Here is a 19,793-nt window from a genome sequence, read left to right as displayed (position 1 = left end):
ATAAAGCAGTGTAACTGTCACTTTAAATATCTGAAAGTATAACTGGCAAGGGTTCCCATAGTAATTGCTGGATGGGTTCAGAAGTTCCCCAGCACTAAGTTCCCAGTAACCTCTTGGAGGCAAACTAAGGACTGCTGGATTCAGTGCAGGCGTCCTCATCTGTTTTTTCCCTGACTTTTGAGAGCAGTGAGGAGAAATGATACGGTTTTCCCACCTATGCTGTTTGTTCTTACAAAACAAAACAAAACAAAAAAAAAAAAACCAAAAAAAACCCCAACCCAACAAAATCAAACGAGTGAATGCTGAGACATACCACCTCCATAACTAGGAATTTAAAACTTAATCTTTATTATTCCAAGTCCCCATTCCAGGAACAGAAGGTCTTGATCTGGTCACTGTATAGATGGATGATACAACAAGTGCTAAACAGAAAAGTAAGGGCAGTGCCTAGCAATACCATAGCCATACAAAAACCCCCCGGCATATAATGATTAATCCTCAGCGCCAGAGATCAAATGGATAAAAGTTACACCTGGTGCAGGTGTAAAAGTTATCTATTTGAACCAAAAAGAGAAAGAGCTAGTTGGCAGCTACAAGTACTAGTGAGAGTAAAAACACCTGCTGAGCTATAGAGGAAACACGGCAACTATATTTTTCTGAACTCTGGCTGTTGCACAAGGTGTTTTCTTAATGCCCCAGGAACCATAACAACTCTGCTAAAGCATTTTCCTCCATTAAGCTTATGGAAGTATAATAAATGGGATACAGTACACCAGCATTGTACCCCTTGGCTTTTGCCAGCCCTGTGCTGGTATGGTTTTCTAGGTGTGTGATACACAGCAGGTATTTCTTGCTGAAGGCCCTGTTTTGGTAGACAACTTGGAAGAAATGATAGATCTTGTATTTGACCCAGTACTTGCAAGTTATTTACGTTCAAAGTATTTTTTTACTAATCTCTTATTTTCTCCATCAGCTATCTCTTTAATTATGTTCTGGAAGTATTCAAAGTATCTTCCCCTGAAAGCTGTCTTCCTACACCTGTATGATCGTTATCTTAACTCTTGAGGATTGCCGTGCCCCAGACATGTTGACTCTAGCTGGATTTTTACTTGTCTATTTGACCCTTTCTTACCTTATTTATGCCCCTGCACACATTATAGCTCAATGATTGCAATTTGAGCACTCCTTTCTATCTGGCTGAATAGTCCTCCCCAACACACCACCATCCTCATGTGTAATCAGCCAGGAGACATAACCAGTCACTTAGAATAAAAATAATTTTCCTACCGTTTGCTCCTTGCCTCCATTCTAACCTTTTTCTCTGATTTATTACACTGTATTCCTTATGGAAATATTTTGACATCCATCCCTTCTATTCAAGTCTTGTACCCACCCTTTGAGGGGGTGCTTTGAACAGAGAAAGGCCAGGATGAGTTGGTATCTCATATATTCACTCACCCTTTTATTCCAGTGTCATTTCCCCCACCTCCTCATTATATTCCTGAGCCCTTCCCATCCTTCTGGTTTAGCCGTACATACTTCCCCTCCTACAGCTACCAGGCATCCTTCCTTCCCTCCCCTGTCCCTCTAGTAAATGACAGAAAATATTTCCTTACAGCCTCTGCTACTCAGGATTGTGTCTGAGCGTACAGGGCTCCTGAGCCCCAGCCTATCGCGTTACCTGCCTTGTCTGAGCTCTCTAAATCATTTCACTCCAAGAAGGTTGCCACAGGACAGCACTCGCCTACAGCGCAGGCTGGAGAGAAAGTGCCGTTAATGCACTGAGTTCCTTCAGCTCTGATCTTTGCTGCTTAGTTAGACGGCAAGAAAGTATTTAGCAAGCCAGAGCACTGAAATTATTACTCTTTAAGCTTAGTCAAAATTACTGTGAAATTCCTTAATTAAAAACTTCAAGCTGAGAAGCAAAATGCTTTCAAATTCAGCCATCACAGTGCCCTACTCAGTACTGTACCTTCCACCTCATCTTTATTGCTACCTTCATTTTCTCATGTTACCTTCCCTGTTGCCTGTTGTTTTTGCTTGTTAGGACGAGTGTGTTCCCTGCCTCCCAGCTGCCACCCTCATACTGCATTGACAAGCAGAAAGCTCTTTACGCTCAGTATTGATCTAGACGCATGCACCACCCCAGCGTGGAAGAGTATCTTTAATTTCTTGCTCTGCCTGGAGCATTTCATTCAAGGATTTCTATAGTCCGTTGGGACTTAGAAAGTGGCTGCTATGTTGGTTGTGGTTCTGAGTCTGAATGCACGCTGAGGTTTTCCTCTTTCTGTAGCAATAAGCTGTGTCCTGGGAAAATGAATTCTGCCCTTTTTTCCCCAGTGTGCAGATGAGCAGAAATGGGACCACACTCACACTGCCTGCCAGGCTGCTGTTGTTGGACTCAAGGATGTAGATTCCACCAGATTTTTCATGATTCTCCACAGAAAGCTTCCAAGCATGCTCTCTAAATGGACTTTTAGACCTAAAGAACTTGAATTAGTTTTATTGTTACTCAGGATACATAAGGCCAGTTTGGAAACATTTGGAAGGCCCAAGCTGAGGACATTTCATGAGAGTCTGCGTTACTCTCACACCTGTCACAGGCTCCCGGAATAGCACTTGATCATGCTGGAGACCTCACAGCACAGCGTACCTTTTACTGCCTTCAATAGGCTGAGCCTGATACACAAACATGCTCCTCACTCTGCTCAGAGGAACACACACTCTAAACTCATTTCTGCTATTGTAAATCTAGAAGAACTTTACTACAACCCAGGAGATGGCTCTGCAGTCACAACACAGCTAGGAACAGAATTATATCGGTGTTCCCAGATACCATTTGTTAGTCTACAAAGAATGCTTATACGCAAATCTGCTTTCCATTTTGAATCTGTTAAATCTCTTATGGACAGCATATACACACAGTTGAACTGTGGACATAGAGACATTAATATACCCATGACAGGACTCCAAGACTCATGCAGAACAGTTTCAGTCTTCAGAGGACACCAGAACACCAGCTTGGATTCAGCTTTTGAATTCATAAATTATCTTCATCGTTACAGCCAATTTCAGCAAAACCCCACACTTGAAACTGTCAAATGTTAAGGTATTTGAAGCAATGCAAAAATGAATTCCTTATCCTGGCCCTAAGCCTTTTGCATCAAAGGCTCTGCAGGCAAGGCAAAGTGAAGGGCACCGAGTCCGCTGCCTGCAGGGCACTGCCTTCAGGGACGAGCTGCCTTGCACAGACGCTGTTCAGGCTGACAACCTGCTGCCTGTAGTTAAACAAATCGAATGGCACAGTAAAGGTAGGTACCATTTCATGTAACCACTGACAAAAAGTCTCCCACTAAGCATACAGTAGAGCTTTTACTAAGGTTCAAGATCCTGCGTGTACTTGTTACTTTATGTTAGGTTTTTGGTAGCCTCAGCAGCATACAGCTTCCCTGTCTGAATGCCAAAATATGAGTGTTAATAACTAAACCAAATAGCAACTTCATCAGAGTACACTGAAGCCTTTAAAAACTTCCACGTACAGGCGACACACCACATCCATGTTCACATGATACATTGCAGGTATGACCTGAATTTGGGAATGTTTTGAGATGTGATACTTTGGATGCCATTCTGGTACTTCTGCTCAACAGTTAGCTCCACCAACTGAAGATTATCGCCCCCAAATTTTTCTTCAGTGAAGGAGGCTGACACAGCCTGTATATGGCTCCGCCCAGAAATAATTGGAGGAAATTGTCTGTCACAAATCTATTAATATAGTTTGATTTATGGAATTGAAAACTTACCACTTCAGCTTGAACTCATAAAGCAGAAAAATTACTTCTTTAAAATTAAATTGACAGTGCTTTAGGATGAATTACTGATACTCTTTTTGGCTGCTGACAGTAATTTCCTTCGGGATAGTCTTCTGGCTCAGAAGCTAAAAACAAGTCGTCCCACAGCAGCAGAAGCAGAAATGAAGACAAACAACTAAAATAATTACATCAGCTACAATAATAATAATCATTTTGATGCTGAATTTGTCTCCTTTGGGTCTAAACCAAATATGTTTATTTTTTAGAATTGTATTTCTTTCATAGTCTGTATTTTTCAAATCACTTATCCATGGTGAATGTATCTATGTATATGTGTCTGCTCTCCAAGAACTGCTGTGTCTCCATCACAAGAAAAATAAAATAAATCAAAACTTTTAAAATCACCATAAAACTATTTAATTTATTTAAAGTAAAAGCTGCAAAAGGAGAATTTTAGTGTTCCATTTTACATACCATATAAATGTAGCTTTCTCTGGTACATTTTTCCACAGCTCCTTATAGTGCTAACTTGTCAAAAACTGTATCATTATTTCTATTATTAACTGGAGCCTGGGACTACATTGAGCTGTTTGCATCTCATGGACCGTTTCCCCAAAAGACCAGCTAAAACACAGGCACAACCAATGGATCAGTGAGCAGGAGGCATTGCTCAGACACTCATTTCTACCACAGTGGCTGCAGTAACATCTGACCACTGAACTTGTGCTTCTCCACATGGAAGCTGGGGATACTGAAAAGTTAATAAAAGCATTTTCCAACTCCGTAACTGCTTTACAGGGAGTATGGTATTCCTTTCTGCTATAGTGATGCACATGATTATGCAAGCAGTTACTGAACATGCAAACCAGGAAGTGGATGTTAAAAGTAATTGCATTATTAAATGAGGAATCATATCTAATTTAATTAAGAGATAAATATACCCTTAATAGTAAGCAAATGTTGTCAGATTATATCAGTTGTACTTGCGTATCTTTTCCATCATCAGAGTGCTTTAAAAACCTTATCATTTATGGACAGTATGTCTCTGAAATAGGAAAACAAGGCTTTGGTCAGATGGTGAATGAAGCAGAGTTCAAAGGACTTGGCCAAAGAGTGAGCAAGTCAGTAAACTCAAAATGAATGCTACCAATAAAATAATGAAGAAAAGGTTTTTGCAGTTAAGTTGCAGGAATTTAATGGGCATAGAGTTGAAAATTAGGACTCATCTGGATGACTTTTTATAGCTTCAGGCTTGTCCTGCAGTCTGCATAAAGGATGTAGAAATGTTCTTGGAGCCACATGTAGTGTCATGCCTGAGCTGTCCTAACGACTGGAAAGTAAGAGATTTCCAAAGAAAAAAGTTAACAATGATCCAGGCATTAATAGCATGCATGTGTTTGCCTTGTCATGGTATTACCATCACAGAGTCCTGTTGCGGTTTAAGCCCAGCCAGCAACCAAGCACCAGACAGCTGCTTGCTCACTCTGCTGCTGGTGGGATGGGGGAGAGAATCAGAAGAGTAAAAGGGAGAAAACTTGTGGCAGTTTAATAGGTAAAGCAAAAGCCCTGCATGCAAGCAAAGCAAAACAAGGAATTCATTCACTGCTTCCCATCAGCAGGCAGGCATTCAGCAATCCCTACGAAAGCAGGGCATAATAGTGACTTGGGAAGACAAACACCATAACTTCAACTGTCCCCCCCACCCTTCCTTCTTCTACCCCTCTAATTTTAGATGCTAAGCATGACACCATATGGTGCAGGGTGTCCCTTTGGTCAGCTGGGGTCAGCTGTCCTGGCTCTGTCCCCTCCCAGCTTCTTGTGCAGGCCCAGCCTCCTCGCTGGTGGAGTGGTGTGAGAAGCAGAAAAGGCCTTGACTCTGTGTAAGCACTGCGCAGCTCCAGATGAGGAGGACTGTCCATCCTCTCATTGAAAGTGACCACACTTAACAGATCCCCAGGATACGAATGTCTATATTTGTAAGTATACATGTGTTTATAGGTATGGTTGAAACTTTGAGTGCTTATGAAACAAAAACGGACCAACAAGGTCTAATTTTTTTTTGCCATGGAAAATAATATTTTTAAAATAAATGCATCATTTGTCACTATTGTACTGGTGGTATTTCAAAACCTCTTTTATTTAGCACATGGTAGAAACACTGCATATATGTAAGATACGTAGTCATGTATCAAGTTGATGGAAAAGTTTTTTTTTGTTACCAAGAAGCTGAGCAGATAATTTTGGAAATGTGTAAGTGTTTCTGTTATTAAAGATGTGCATCTGTGAACACAGACTGTGAAAGAAAATAAATAGAATATTCCAGTGAGTCTTTTCAGAAGAATGCCAGCAAATAGAATTGAAATATGCACTAGATACGTGAGGATACTAGTTTCCAGTCTTCATATTTTCGCTTAGCTCAAAAGTTAACCAGATGTGACTATGACATTTAACCTTCTGTTTCTAATCAGTCTCTAATCTTATATATGGGATCTAGTTGTGTTTATGTACAGACCCAATTTCAGAAATTGTTATGAATTACCTCATGTGTAAAAACCTGCCTGATTGCACGCATGTTTTTGTGAGTGCATGTGAGATTTAACCATGTGATCTTTATTATCCTATACCCTTACAGATGACATCATGGTCTCCTCCAGCTGCAGGAATTTTTAACTTAGGTCTACAATCTATAGCTCTCATTTCAATAATCACAGTGTTGCTGCTGATTGTGCAAATTATATTAGTGATGAAAATCAAACACTTTTTGTTAGCTGGTCTCCTAATGGCAATGAAGAAATACAAGTCAATCAGACCTGTAGAGATTGTCATGATGCAAGAGAAGATAGGAAGGTGTGAATACTTCCAAGATCTGCTGCTCAGTCATGATTCTGCAGTCACAGGAGGGTTTGCAATCCTTGCTGAACTCTGCAATTCACAAACTATCCAAAGGGACTTCATAGGCTAATAAATGGGATTTTGCCATTATCAGTAAAAAGCAACAAGGTTCATATTGACATGACATGCTAAGACATGTAGGGTCTCAGCAACTCTCTGGGTTGTCTGGGCCTAAGTAGATTTTGACTTGTTTTAGCTGTGATAGCAATTGCCTAGCAGTGAAGTACTCTTGACAAGATTTGGTTTAGTTTAACTCTACTTTATATTAATAAACAATGGTTACTTATTGTGAACTGAACTGCCTGTAGCTCTAGAATATATTATGGGGAGGAGTGCAGACACAGATGATACAAATCAGTCACTTAATCACAGTACGCTAATAGTGTTAAGAAAACATATAAAATTAAATCCAAGTAGACATCAGACTGAGGAGAAAGACATCCCCCTCCCATGAATACCACACTCCTGGTGATGACTCATCGTAATACTCCCCCATTCCTTTTGAGAAATACTAAAGTGTCAATCTTAAGACCCAAAGGAGCAGTGAAGGAGTAAGCACAACACTAGAGAACAGGGGAATATTTGTGTAGCAATTTTAACTCTATTTTTAAAGAGGTCCTGTATTTATTACGTAATTTTGACTACTAGACTGCTTCAAACATTAACTGGACTAACAAAAAATTCTTAGATCCGTACATACTGTGCCTTTTTCCAATGAGAAGCCTTTGAGTGTAATACTACATCTTAACATCTCCGATATCTTTAAGGACCTGGAAGCTGAAATAAATACCATAAAGATCGCTGAAGCTTGCAAGCACTTTTGGCCAGTTGCAGTCAATGCTGCCGTGCTCTATTTTCTCATGGACAAGCTGAATAAAATCAATCTAGTGAATTAGCTCTCACTCAAGGTTACTACTCAGGAAGAGGTCAGTGTGTTTGCGTGCTGCTGTTTTAATCTAGTGCTACCACTGGCTTACACCTTTCTTTCCCTCCTGTCACAGGCTTTTACTGTTGTACTTCACAGGGCAGTGCAGTGAGCAAAACCCTCTGGCAACGTGAGGCTGAGCATAAAGAACCTGACCGCCTGCATTTCACCCTCAGCTATCATTTACATTGGTCTGTTTGAAAGAGAAAAGCTTGCTTTCGCAGACCAGTTAGCTCTACCAGTACAGCATGAACGCTGGACACCTCACATTTGTGACTCTGTGTGTGTATATCTGTACATGTGACCATGCAGCCCACAGAACAGTCCTTTGTCTAATGATTTTGAGGCCTCATTTGCATGCCTTCCTGCTTCACCACAGTAGAAGGGAATACGGACAGGTTCGTGTACTCCTGCTCGGGTCTCCTTGCTGTAGCTTGAGATGTTCATGCTGCTAACCAGCTCTGCCGGGCCCCTGGAAACGTCCTATTCAGCCAAAAAATGTCAGTCCGAAACTCTTTCTACGAATTGAATTTGCTGTCAGCCAGTCCAGGCTGCTTTCTCATTAAGGACAGAAAAGCACAATTTTACAGACATTGTGGTGGCTGGGGGGCACCTCTGCAGGGACAGCCGATTTTCTCACTCTACACTATCCATGCTCATCTCAAACACCAGGAACCTCATCTACGTTCAAAGTAGCTCTTCATGTCCTGAGTGCTGTTGCCACATGTACATATTTCTTCTAGAAAGAGCTGAATGGAAAGAGTATTGTATAATGATCTCTGATTTAGCTTAAAGTGCCATCTTTTCCTTCACTGCATTTTGTCTGTGAGAAGTATGCTGAGTCTTGAGCAGCTGTGTTCTTGCTCTTATTCTGCACAGATCTCTTCTAAGTTTTGCACCCATACCAAGAGTTTCCTTCTTCCCTTTGAAAAGAGTGATAAATGGGTACAAAGCAGAGGAGCCCAAAGCCTGCACGGATGTGAGTCAAGACTAGGATGAAAATACTAACCTAATAAAAGAGGCTTCTTTGGCTTCGAGTGCATGTGCTGTGAGCCAGAAAGTGAAATCCCAAATGGAGAAGGGAAAGGGAGGACAAAGAAATTCAGATTCAGCTGCTGACCCTACTTGTTTTCAGAGCACAGTGTATCTACTGTACTGAATTATAAATCAGCCAACCAGTGAATTCCCGCCCAGTCTCCTCAAGGTCATCTGGAAGTCACCTACAATCATCTCGTACAAGGACATGCACAATGCTGACTCCAGCAAGGTGCCAAGCATCTTCTGCTCTCCTCGACACTGGGATGCTTAGAACGCTCACCACCGTGCCTGGCTGGGCCCTGCCTTTATTTGATACATTTCTGATTGAGCTGTGTAAACAAAATACAGTCCTGACTCAGAAAAAAAGCACACTATATTTATTAACTAAAAATTAACTGAGGTTAAATCAACTGCCATTGTCAGGCACGCCAACCTTTAGAACAGATGTAGCATTAAATCATGGATGTCTATAGGGAGTTCCCTTGGATCATTTGATCAAATTAGGCTCTTAAAAGTACACTTCAAAAATGTCATCCTGGTGTAGGAGGAAAAGAAAGAAAATAAGGCAATGAAATTAATGGAAATTTGGAAAAATGAAACCTTGTCTCATGTATTTTGACAATGTAGACATCAGTAGGTTTGCCAGACAGATCAGCTTCAGATTTCAGATACAGCTTAAGACATACTTGACTCGTGCAAAATAAGCTAGTCTGAAGCACAAGCTACTCACTAGGCATTTTCTTGGCTTTGCCCTGTTGAACAATTTTACAAGTTTATTTACATTTGTAACAGTTCTGGTACACCTGAGGTCCTTCCCCAGTCCTTGGGAAGAAAGCTGGCATCTGGCAACGTGGTCAACTTCTAGCCATTAAAGTGCTTTAAGTAACAAAGTGGGCAGGCAGCAGCAGCAAACGGGGAAAAGATGAGAAGATGAAGAAATGAGAGCCTGCTAAAATAATCAGGTATAGACAGCCAGAGGAAAGAACAGTGAAATGACTGAAGGGCTGGGACAGAGAAATCCCACTGCACCTATTGTTTAAACGTTACCTTGCTTTGCAAATAGCACACTGTAGGCGCCTTGCCTTTGCTGCACCCCATTGCTTTCAACAACAAGGAATCGGGCATAACTGGGCATAACCGAGGGACCCATGGGGTCTTCAGCACCTGCTGGGAGTTAGGAAGAAAATATGTTCTCACTGGGGTTTTTTTGATCTTAAACTGAGTTTGCTGAACTGGAAGGTGTTGGGTGGTTTCGGTGTTGTTGGGCTTTTTACTTGTGAATACAGAAAATTTGACCGTGAAGCCTAAGAAACATTTTCACAGACTCTTTTGAAACAGGCTTAGATTTCAATACTGACTGTCCAGCCTCACACAACACGCTGTGACTTGATTTTGCATTATGATGATGATGTATTGCAGCATCAAGTAACAGAGATCAGTGTACTGAATTCAGGTTGGAGAATCTAAACATCCATCCTCTAGTTTGATTTTCCTAAATCTCTTTCTGACCCAAGCACCTAAATATCCTCAGTGTGGTCATGTTCCGCACCTTGACCATACGGTCCTCTACCAAAGAACAGAATAATTCTAGGCAATTAAGGCACTTGCCCATATCCATTTCATCTGCAGGTCTTTGGAGGTGCAAACAAAACACTGGATAGGGAAGACTTGCTAATGCTGATAGTGCTTTAGATCACTTGATAATCTTTTTCCTGTGTTAGTTATTACTGAATGAAAACCAAATGCATGCATGTTAGAACTAGGAACAGATGGCATTTCTGTTCTGTGAGGAAGAAATAGGGGCAAAGGGGCAGCAAAGTTGAACCTCCCCCCTTCCCTGTCTTACCAGGATCCATTGTGTTGCCCTCCTGTTACAGTTGGCTGTGACTCTTTCTTGTTATAAAGAGATGTCAGAAGTTAGAAAGAGACAGACGATAACTTTAAATCCTTTACTGCATTTTACCAGGATTCTGAAAAAAAAAATAAAAAAATAAAAGCCAGTTGAGGGAGTTGGAAAATGTCAGTGAGGCATTACACAAAGAACTTGATACATTTGTTGACCTTTCTTCTTCCTCCACCCTTCTCCTCTAAAACGGATTCAGTAGTAGTGGGTGCTTAGTGCTATGAGTGCTTTCTTAAAAATAATTTAGATGCTATTGTCTGTCTGCCACTCAGAAAACATAGCTGTTTCAATGACCCCCTGCTGAAATGGAAGAAAGAGGGTTTATTGAAATGCTTCCAAAAATGCACCAAAATTTCATTCTTTTCCTTGTCGGCTGAAACCCATCTTGTTCTTGCCTTTACAGTCTTTTGTTTTATTTTTTAAATTGTACTATTGTATTTAGGGTCTTTTCATTCTTTTCCCCTATTTTATGAATGGCGCGCGTGGTATTAAGAGCTGAAGGCAGAGATGAGAGGAGAAGTGTTTTGAACTGACTAATTTGCAGGCAAGAAATAAAGCTCTTGTAAGGTGGTCCCAGGGGTATCTTCACCATGAACACAATTTGAAATGACATGTAATCTGGTACATTTCAAAGGCAAAACATTTCCTATTCTAAAGTATCTTCATGAGCCAGGGTTGGTTTACCTGTTTCCAGAGAATAATAAACTCCACCGGGAACAAGGAAACTCCTTCCCTCCCCTCTCAAAATTCCTGTTCTTTTTCAAAGGGGTAATTGCAGCCAACAGTTTATTTCTGTCCTATCTTTTGCTGCTCTGATGGCTTATAACTCAGTGCTCTCTACCAATACATAGCTGAATGCACTTCTGGATTAAATATCAAGTAACAGAACACAGCACATCCCTGTACAATGCAATAAATAATGGTGTGGAGCTCCCTTTTTGTTTTTTACAACAGTGGCAAATTTAGGTCTGGTTCTTAGAGACTTCTAAAATTTTAAGCATTTCACGATATATCTTTGATCTGGCAATTTCCTAATAGAAACTGTTCCTCTTCTAGAGAAATCTAAGTTCAACTGACCTTGGAATATTGAATTAATGCTCTTTCTTAGTACAATTCAGTGTTTCTAGCCTTGTTGACGTACTAAAAGGCTTGGCTTACACACAAAAGTCCACATTTAATTTGTGAAGGCAGACATTTCAGAGAAGCCTTGTGTTTAGAATTGTATCCATATATTGATGAATGCTTAGCTGGTCTTGCAAGCCGACACAATCATAATCTGTGAACAGATTCATGTACTATATGACGAATGTTTCTATATGTGTATGATACAAGCTTGTGATACCTAGAGTCTGTATTGCATGGTTTAAAAAGCTTTAAAACTGTTTTAAACAGGGAATTTGGCCACAAATAAAATCCAAATCTTTTGCAAAAATAAATGCTGATAAATATTACAAATCTTTTCTATTAATTTCACAGCTGTTCTGTCCTAAAGTTTTTCATTACAGAAAAAGAAACTGATGCTTTGTGAACTCTGAATTTACATTAACCACTGTTTCAACAGTTACTTGATTTTTCTCTCTAACTCTGCATGGAGAGAAATCAGGGTACAGTATGTCTATAATAATGATCCAACATGCTGTTTTTTAAAAATCAAAAACTTTAATTACATTGATTTTCAAAATCCATATGCTCGTGCTCAAATTTACTGGCTCTACACCGTCAAGCGTGGACACCGATGAATATATATTGTTACCTGAACAGAGATACTGAAGGCTCCTGGAAAGGATAAGCAGAAGCAATGGAGTTGGAATGTCCAAAAAAGAGAAATTTCTAAGAGAATGAAAAGCAAAAAAGTTCTCTCCTGAACCCAATAATTTTGTGAGACAGCAGACTGGCCGGGATGTCTCGTGCTGTCAGTTTGCATTACTAGTTTCAGTCCTTTGAAGGACAGATTTTGCACTGTGATTGACCCTAACGTGTGTTGTACTTGGATCTCTGCCAAATAGAAGTCATGATAAAATATTATGCCCCATAGACGGGTCTTACACCTTAACTGTTGTTTTCCCCAAGGCTCTGTCAACTGTAATTCTTAATTTATGGGAACTTTGCCCGAATGTAACTTGGAATAAAATGTGTTCACTGTCCACAAAAATTTTTGAAGAAGGTAGTGCTGTTCCCCAGGAATGTTTATCTCCTGGACTTGTGCTCTTATCAATGCTGAACCATTAGATTAGTCTGGACTAGACCCTTTTACTAACAATCACAAGAAAATACAGCATTTACCATCAAATAAAAGAAATTTCTACCAAATTAGTTAGCACTACCACTGGTCTTAGATATTTTAACTACCAAAAACAGAGAAACAAATGAAGCCTTCCCATTACTGCTGAGTGCTGTCACATGTTAATGCACAGAGAGCATTATATCTGGAATATATACTATCTGACGAAAGTTACAGTGGTTGACTCAGACAGCTGCCTGGGTGAATACTGGCTGCTTTCTGAAATAAGAGGTAGCGGTCTGCTCTTCTGCATTTTACGAGCACAAGTTATCAACTTTGCATAAGTATACTTGGGCAACAGATTTGACCCTACTGCCTAGATATGCTGAACACTTACTAACCCTCAACTGACCAAAGTACCTCCTTGTGCCAGTGTAAGGACTTCTGTTCAGCTCCCTGTACTGCCTGTGCACAATGTTACCTTTAGTGAGACATTAATTTAATTTCTTATTTTTTCTTCAGATACATTTCTAACGTATCCACTTCCGTGTGCATTGAAATATTTATATAGGCAAGAGGTAGGGAATCCATTAGCAGGAATCAATTGTTCCCCTTCTGGGTTGCTTTTCAGACACAGTAGAATTTTGCTAATACAGAAGACCTAGCCAGAAAGTAATACAATATCCTAGCTCAGCTGATTTATTGAAACTATATTTTTGAGGGCTGTTTTTTTACTCTCGTGACTCATGCAATGTGGTGCCATTTAAACACTGTGTGTAGAACACATGCTTGTTTGAACACTTCATTATTTGGCTCGAAGTAGTACAGTATATTGTTCTGTTTAGGGAACAAGTTTGAATTTACCATTGAGTCAGGAGAACTTCACAATGTATCGTTGGGTCAAGGACAGGAAGCTGTAGCAGAAATAGCTATGGAAAAAGCATCAAAAGAAGGCCACTGGGTTATACTTCAAGTAAGTCAAAGCGCTTCATTACATCAGTGCTGCATTGCAGTATTAAAAACTGAAGCTCTTCGAAATAACATGTGCCTAGATGAAAGAGTACTAAATAGTGATTTAAAACTTCCTTTGTCTTTGCCACAAGGGAAGCACGTAACTTCATCTGTATATGCCAGAATCACTGAATATCACATAAAATATGAATTGCAACTATCTTGTGTGTAGGGAGTCAACTAACGTATTTTCCCAAGCACATGATATCTGATTTACTCATTTATTATCCATTAAAAAAAATCCTTTAGTAAATAAATGTGTAGCAAAAAGAATTGTTATGCTGTATAATCAGATGAATAGATACAAACAGGGAAGATTGCTGTCATTATGCAGTATATTGTGCTAAACAGATGCACACGATTTTTTTCAAATATTGTCCAATATCAAACTGCTTCCTTATGTCTGAGTTTTTCTTGCATCAATAAAATGTTTCATATTTCAAATCAATAGCTCACTGGGAAGCCTATTTTTTCCTCCCTCTCCCCCCCTCCCTTCCCATCTCTGAATATTTATTTTGTAGCAAAGTGGCTTGACACATTAGAGAAATTATTGAAGAAACCTAGGGAAGGAAGTCAGCAGGGCAATCGGTTTTGAGTGTGGGGAACCTGCCTCTTCTCCTAAAGAACATCTAATTCCAGGGGGCATTTGGGAAACCTCCTATTAAAATAACTGATAAGCCACTACCTGAAATGCTGCCTGATCACCATGCTGCTGCACTGGATAAATTTGACCAGGCAAATAAAACACCACAGAAATAAAACTTCAAAAATGTGACTATTAAACTTGTCATTTTAAAATCACTTGAAATGGTGAAGTCACTAAAAGCCTGTACAGGATATGCAATAATAAAGCAGAATGTATTTCATTTCATAAAGATTTGTTCACATATCCTAGAATGAAATAACCGCATAACTATCACAAAAAAAAAAAATCAAACAAGAAATTACTTCTCTTCATTTTAAAGCATCACATACATGGTGTGTATGTGATAACTTCTGGTTAAAAACATGCCTGTGCGCACGGGAAAAAAAGAATTTGCACTACAGATAATTACTGTAGTACAGAATAAGAATTTATTTTTATTTAGTCAAGCTTAGTTTGATTTTTCTTGAAATGAAAGACTGTGCTTTTTTGTATCTCTGGAATGTCTTTTACATATTCTGAGTACGTCATGCACTGGAGTTAGGTCTTCAGCTAAGGTAAATCAGTTAGGTTCATTACAACGGTTTCTATCGCTAAAGATTTGGTCCAAAATGTTTGGATCATACAGAAGAGGAAAGAGTGCTTTGGCTGCTAGGTTATCATGTTTTCCTCTGTCCTTTTTAATTTTTGTTTTGGAAGGCTTTTAATAACAACAATTTTCATTACAAACTCTCAAAAGATACATACAAACATAGGCATATACAGGTAGTAGCTATAAGCTATGATCAAAGGTACAGTCAAAGAAATCAAGTATCTCTTTGGAATACATATCTGTACTAAAGAAAGAGCATCAATCTGAATGCTAAGAAACTCACCAATTACAAAAAAAAAAAAATTATTTTTCAACTGTTATTTAAACAGTATGTTCTAACAATCCTTTGTAAAAATTACAAAGGCTTTTCTCCTTTTCCTCTTGTTCAGAATAATCTCCCCCAGCAATAAAAAAGAGACAAATTGCCAGCCAACGGCACAGAGGAAGAAATGTCACCCGAAGTGCTGACAAACGCACAAAGAAAACCGCCGGCCGCAGGCACGGGCTAAACCCGTTTGTCACCAACTTCTGGCGGCGGCTGCCCCCGCCGGGCCCGCTGCCCGCCTCCGCCCGCCCGCGGGCCCCAACGGGCCGGGCCCGGGCCCGGGCAGCCTCTCCGGCCCCGCGCTGCCCGCGCCGCCCCGCCGACGCCCGCCGCCGTTTGCGGCTGGTGCGCTCGGGGTACCTCGGGGTGCCGCGGCCTGCTGTGCCGGGCCGGGCCGCACCTGCTGGGGGGCTGCGGGGTGCCGCCACGGGCCGGGCCCCTCAGGCCGGCGGGCACGCTCTGCCCCGGAGCTCGTAACCTCTTCGCTCTCCCGCGGCAGCCCGCGCTGCGGTGCGAACCCGCGGTACCTGCTGGGTGCCCGGGGCAGCCGCCCGTCCCCGTCCCCATCCCCATGGGGCGGTGGCAGCGGGCTGCAGCGGGGGAGCCGGGGAGCGGGACGCGGCCGGAGCGGCGGTGGCGCCGCGTTCCCGGAGCCAGAGCGCCCCCTGCCGGCAGCTGCCCCTGCCGCCACCGCGGCGGAGGCGGGGGCGGGCACCGCCCGTTCCGGGCGCCGAGGAGAAGGGGCTTCGACTGGCCCCGGCAGCCGAACCCGGGCTGGGGGGCCCGCGGTCGCACGGCTGGAAGTGCCTCGGCCGCCGCGGGGCTGCCCCGGGCGAGAGGGAGACCCCGGGGAAGAGGTGTGTGCCCTCCGGTTCCGGCCCCGGGCAGGGCCGCGGGGCTGGGGTGCCGGCCGATCTCCTCGGGAGGTGTTCCTGCCGCACGTACGGGATTCTCCACGCCGGGTCGCACCCCCAGCGCCACCACTGCCAAACTCCCCGGAGCCTGCGGGGAAACTTTCTGGTGGGACCGAACCTGTGCCCCATCCCAGAGCCGTCGATGTGCGCCCTTACCGATGCCCAGGCCCTCGAGCGTTGCTGAAGCAATGACCGCAAAAGCAAGGCACGCACTGCGCCTTCTGTTGCTGTTTCCAGTCGGAGGACAGGGCTGTGACATGAGCAGAAACCAGTCCCGGAGAAGGAACACACCTGCGGGGCTGGAGGCAAATCGGTCAACGGCAACCACCTGCGTCCACCCGCTGCGCTGGAGTTTTGTGCCTGGGAAAGTAAATACAGGCATTAGCTGTTGTACTTTCTTACCCATTTATGTGGGTGCCAGTACACTACTCTTTTTGAGGAATTACACCTTAAATAGGATTAGCTGTTTAATAAATCAGTCCCTGGTCTCCTGCAGCGGTGACCTCTGATCCCTTATCAAAGCAAAGATGTCTTGTAATGCTGTGCCAGGAAGGCTGTGGCCAAGCGGCAATGCTTACAAAGTGTCTGTGGGTGAGAAAACTATTTCGGTAAGAGGGAGGCAAAAAAGTCCTCTCCCTTCCATCTCCGTGGGGCAGTTTGTTATTATCGCTGCCTGCAGCAGTGGCCATGCCCGGCCAGAGGGACCCTCACTGAACTCAGCGTCTTGTTGGATGGAGATGGGAGGCAGAGAGCAGCAGCTCCTATGTCTCTGCTTCCCAGCCCACACCGAGCACAGCTGAGAGGGGTGGTTCATAGCCCCCATCCTCACCTGAGAACACATTTGCCATCTCACCTCCTCCTCCCCCCCAGCCCCGAGCAAGGCAGGTGTAGAAAGCTCCCAGTGCCACACACGAGTGCTTTGTACCCACCCTGTCCCTGGGAAAAGAGGCATTTTGAAGAGGAAGACAGGAGTGAAATAGGGTCTGTACGTACACGGCAGTGAACCATGGGCTCCTGTCGTCCCTCTGCTCGGATGCTGGAGCCCCCAGCCAGCAGCCGCTCACCTGCCAACAAGGCCCGCGCCATCCTGCCGCCGTGGCTCTCTGTCCCCAGCTGCCAGGAGCCTCCCGCTGCGAGGAGGAAGAAGAAGCATCTGAGGAGGGAAGGGGAACAAAAGGATGAGATCAGAAAATGGAATAAAAGAAGGAAATGTAGTGAATAGTAAAAACAAGAGGAGGAATTTTTCCCGGGGAGGGGGGAAAGGGAAGTGCCATTTATAAGAGCTTTTTTTTCCTATAATTTCTGCAGAAATTCTGACAACGCACGTGCTCATTTTCCCTTTCCCATCCCACACAAACCTGTTGTTATTTTACTTTCATTATTTCACTTTGTTGCATCAGAAATGCTGAATCATAAAACGGAGGTTAGTGCAAATGGTATTTATCTTACAGGAAGAAGCCCCACATTATTTTAAAGCACTACTGCTGTTATTATTATTATCATCATCATCATCATGCATCTTGGCAGGTTGAAAGGTATCTCAGAACAGTAAGAATTCAGCAGTAATTTAACATCCCACAGCAGTACTTTAAAAGCATGAAATAACATTTTGAATTTTAAGTCAGTACAAGTGTAAATAAATGGATGTACTCCCACATGTCTGTTGTTTTTAAACTTGTGATGATACTAAAATATTTGCCTAACAGCTTTGAGTTGCAACAGAATTTCAGCTCATACATACACATGCATGCGATATTGAATTAAACCATTTGTCATTCTTTTCCATAAAAGACACAATTTGGCTCTCAGCAAACCATTTGAAATAGAAATTATGATGATGATATCACAGTTCCATTTTATTTTATGGTAGTGTATTGATTGTCAAATAGACAATACATGTATTTTTGTAATGGTCTAAAAGAAGATATTCTGCCTTTTTATTTTACAGTCCTTAAGCTATTACTCACTTTCATTTCAATAAAGGATGGCATTTTTCAGAGATGCTACCATAAATTGCTTCACTTAATAAGTTGCTACACAGAATAATAATGCTACACCAGAGAGCAGCACTTTGTAATTTGGAAGAAATAACATTTTGCTTTTAAAATATTTCTCTCTCTTTATTTTTAAATTAAAATTATCTCTCTGCTGTTTTCTAACTGAAGAATAATTTGATTATTAGAAAATTCTTTTTTTTTTTCTTGCAAGCATCAGAACTTGGGTGTGACATAAAGAGGCTAATTAAAATGGGGAAAAAATAGATTAATTTCCATGGATATAAAAGTGTTATAAAAGTCTTGTTCTTAACAATGACTCCATAACAGAACAATTCCATTTATGCCTAAGCAGGTTCCTTACTCGTTCTAGCGAGGATTGCCACCAGTGTTTTGGTGACAGGTTTTTTATTATTTATTTGACAGTTTGATAGGAATTCGGTGCTTGCTTCTGGGTTCGCAGTCTGTTCAAACCTGGATTATGAAGGTTACCATAAAAATATGGATGGAATCTTACCTCCCCAAAGCCCCGTCCGTTATGGCCCGCACCCCAATGTGAAGATTGCTTTTGTAATAATAACTGCAGACAACGTGCTCCGTATGCTATTAGAGCTGCAATTCAAATACTCAGTCACTGGGAAAGGAGTCTCCCAAGCTGTGGAAGACAAGGTCAGTCAAAACACAGAAGAGGCTGCAAATTTGTCACAAGATGGTGTGATGTCTCTGATTTTATGTTTTCTCCTCCTATGGCCCCCGATTTCAATAGAATTAGATATTTTCATACCTGTTTTTTTACAGGAATTCAATCTGGAATTTGTAATAAGGAATCTCTAGTATACGTGAAACATAAATATATGCATTATTTTGCATCACATAGAAAAAAGATCTTGCTGGAGTGTTACCATATATTAATAGGGTTGGGCCATTTAGGATCCTTTGTCAGGTTGCAAAAATGCCATTATTTGCAAACTACAAGGCAGAATTTGCCTTTCTTCCTAACAGCATGAAATGTTGCTGCATAGGTCTTCCACTCCTTCTCCATTTCACAGGATAAATCCTCCATATCCTTCATACTATGACAGGAAGGCAGTAGAACTGCTTTCATTGCATAAATTTAAGATACACAAAGTTTATAATTTCCTTTACATTATTGCAGAAGTGGGTGCACCAAACACTTGCCTCATAACAACATGGTATCTCTTGAAGGTAAAGGCAGAGCTAGATTACATACAGAAAGAAAAAAAATCAGAAGAAAATATATTTCATCCAAACACCAGCAGAATGCTCCTCACATAAACTGATTTGTTTTCCAGAATATGAGAGACTAGATCTGCTGATATAGGAGGAAAGGCATTCTCTTCAAGAACTTAATTTAGGTCTGAAGATATGTGTGCTTTGCTTTACTAATCTCAGGGGATGCATGGGTTTAAACATAGCATCAGTGTAGATGCCAGTAACAGGCAGCTGCGAGTGATACTAGGGGAGCTTTTTTCCTGATTTCATTGATTAAAAAATTGTGCTTT

At 41.7% G+C, this 19,793-nt stretch overlaps 1 long non-coding RNA gene across 4 annotated transcripts in view; it reads right to left on the bottom strand.

The window, feature by feature from the left end:
- The window catches only part of LOC147600210 (uncharacterized), a 111,860-nt gene extending 95,329 nt beyond the window's left edge, over window positions 1-16,531 (bottom strand). For 3 of the 4 annotated variants that reach the window (XR_015258927.1, XR_015258926.1, XR_015258924.1), the window contains exons 1-2: window positions 15,890-15,994; window positions 10,514-10,637 (exon numbers count right to left, since the gene is read on the bottom strand). This is a non-coding gene — a long non-coding RNA (uncharacterized LOC147600210). Of the gene's footprint in view, window positions 1-10,513; window positions 10,638-15,889; window positions 15,995-16,432 lie in introns of those variants that run through there. The other variant, XR_015258925.1, reaches the window with a different exon arrangement.
- Window positions 16,532-19,793: the final 3,262 nt, after the last annotated feature.

Source organism: Chlamydotis macqueenii, chromosome 6 (assembly GCF_036417535.1).
Source record: "Chlamydotis macqueenii isolate bChlMac1 chromosome 6, bChlMac1.mat, whole genome shotgun sequence".
NCBI lineage: Eukaryota > Metazoa > Chordata > Aves > Otidiformes > Otididae > Chlamydotis > Chlamydotis macqueenii.
The sequence above is the reverse complement of the archived record's forward strand: the minus strand, read 5'-3'. Positions and strand labels throughout refer to the sequence as shown.